This window comes from Chiloscyllium punctatum, unplaced genomic scaffold, assembly GCF_047496795.1.
Source record: "Chiloscyllium punctatum isolate Juve2018m unplaced genomic scaffold, sChiPun1.3 scaffold_1050, whole genome shotgun sequence".
Taxonomy (NCBI): domain Eukaryota; kingdom Metazoa; phylum Chordata; class Chondrichthyes; order Orectolobiformes; family Hemiscylliidae; genus Chiloscyllium; species Chiloscyllium punctatum.
The window spans coordinates 45,001-47,505 of NW_027310784.1; the positions used below are offsets into that span (position 1 = coordinate 45,001).

General features: G+C 66.9%; 1 non-coding gene across 1 annotated transcript; it reads left to right on the forward strand.

The window, feature by feature from the left end:
- Positions 1–561: 561 nt before the first annotated feature.
- Positions 562–715, forward strand: LOC140474534 (5.8S ribosomal RNA). Its single transcript, XR_011959191.1, has one exon. It is a non-coding gene; the product is annotated as a 5.8S ribosomal RNA (ribosomal RNA).
- Positions 716–2,505: the final 1,790 nt, after the last annotated feature.

Below are 2,505 nucleotides of genomic sequence, written 5' to 3' on the forward strand. Positions count from 1 at the left end.
CCCGCTCTCGGTCGGGGCGCCTGGCGTCGATCGGTGGTCGGTGGCTTGCGGGCAAGCTGCGCTGTGAGTGTGGGAACGAGTATGACGAGCCGTTGCCGCGACTCCCAGTCCACCTCGGCGGTGGCTGGGCCGGGCGGGGCGTCTGCTCGGGCGAGTGCCGCCCCCGCCTCCTCGCAGGAAGTCCGCTCGCCGACACGCCGCCACGTGCACGCGTCAGTGACGCTGCCGAACCGATGGCCGGTGCCCGTTCCCGCCTCTGCTTTTCCTAGGGCAAAGCTGCTGCACGCCTCGTGATACTAGGCGGGCGACATGGTGGCGGTGATCCTGCCTCCGTCGCTGCGGTGCGTTGGGGCACGCATCGCCTCTTGGGCGCCCTGTCCTCCTCCCCCCAATAGACGTATGTTTCTGCGGGCCGCACCAGGATGGTGCTCCCCATCGCTTCACGCCACCCTGCTCCGCCCGCACGCCGGCGTGCAGGTGGCTGTAGCTCAAGGTGGGGAGCGTATGTGCGGTCCGGGTCGCTTTCCTCTGGCGAGGGAGAGACCTAAAACAAACTCAGACAACTCTTGACGGTGGATCACTCGGCTCGTGCGTCGATGACGAACGCAGCTAGCTGCGAGAATTAATGTGAATTGCAGGACACATTGATCATCGACACTTTGAACGCACTTTGCGGCCCCGGGTTCTTCCCGGGGCCACGCCTGTCTGAGGGTCGTTTGGCAATCAATCGCACTCGCCTTGGCTGGCGAGAGCGCGGCTGGGGTGTCGCAGAGGACCCGTCCTCTTTGTCCCCCTAAGTTCAGACTCCGGAGCCCTCCGGCGTCGGAGCGCTTGGCCTTTCCCCCCCACCCTGCACATTCCGTTCGTCAGGCTCGACGCCATCCCCCCGCCGGGGAGCGCGGCCTGGCGTCCGTCTGTGTCGTGGCAGTGGGGCCAGCACGGCTGTCACCGGTCCCAGAATGGCTGTCGGTGGTTCACACTGTGTGTGTGTGCCAACCCTCCTGGTCTCTGGGACACGGAGCTGCCACGAAGTGTTGAGCCTCCAGTGGGGGGTCTGCCTAAGCTCTGCACGTCCGCATTGGGTCCGTCTCTCGGTTGGCTGGCAGTGGAAAGAGTGAAGGGAGCCGCGGAGGTCCGGTGCTGGTGCGCCGCCGGCCTGACCGTGGAGCTCGCCGGTTTGACACGCTGACCCGACTCGATGGTTGATCGATTGAGAGTGCTGGGAGCTGCAGGCCGCCCGCTGCTGCAGCCGCCCGTCTCGTGGTTCGTCCTCGGCCTTAAGTGGCCGGCGGGGCGTCTGATCCTGTCTCCCCTGCTGGCGCCGAGTGCCTGGCCGAGGGAGGAGGTTTTCGTCGAACGCTGTGACTTGGACGGTCGCACGCGCGTGGATCGCTGGCTCTTGGCTCTCCCGTTCAGTCCGCACGTTTTCCGCTCCGTCCTGCCACCGGTCTCGGGAGGTACGGAGGGGTTGGCGGGCGTGGTGTGTGCTCCGTCACCGTGCAGGCACACCTACCACGCCGTCGGCCGACCCCCGCACGGTCCTCCTGGCCATCGGGAGGACGGCGGAACGTCGGGCTGTCGGGGGCCAAGTCGCCAGAAGGCCACCGCTGTGTCTTCCGTACCCTGTCACCGTCGGCGTGCCTTCCTCAACTCGTCCGGCTCGGGGCCGCTGGGTTCAGGAGCGGCGTCGCCCGCCGGCCCCACTGAAGGCCGTGCCGTTCCGCGGCTGGCGATCGATGTGCGTGGCGTGCCTGCGCGACCGTTCGCCACTTGAGCCTCGGCACTCCTCTCTCCCTCTCTCTGACCGTCGGGCAGTCTCTGTCTGCTGGTGCCTCGCACGTCCCGGGCGGCGGGTCGTCACCCCCGCGACCGGGCCTCCGGCAAGGCAGGAATCAGGCTGACCCTTCCGCTCGAGTAAGCAGCCGGCACTTCCGAGTTTCGCCTCCCGCCGTGGACGGGGGAGGGTCTCCGGTCCCGTGGAATTGCGCCGAGCACGTCCCCGCGCGTGGACGCGGCGGCGCTGGAGGCGGCAGGGGCGGCCACTCGTCGACACCATCGCTGGCCAAGGGTGGTGAGCGACGTGCGGGTGGCTGGCTCTCTGACCGTCGCGGCGTCGGCCAAACTCCCGTCCGCGGTGAGACGTTGCCGGCCCACTAAGAGGTGGTGCGGGGGATTCGCACGCTGGCGGTGCGGCCTGGCCATCCTCTGACTCTGGGTACGACCTCAGATCAGACGCGACAACCCGCTGAATTTAAGCATATTACTAAGCGGTGGAAAAGAAACTAACAAGGATTCCCTTAGTAACTGCGAGTGAACAGGGAAGAGCCCAGCGCCGAATCCCCGCTCGCTTGACGGGCGAGGGAAATGTGGCGTACAGAAGCGCTTTCTTCGACGGTGCCCAGTCGCCCCAGTCCTCCTGATCGAGGCCTAGCCTGAGGACGGTGTGAGGCCAGTGGCGGTGAGAGGCGGGTCGAGATCGCGTCTTCTTGGAGTCGGGTTGCTTGT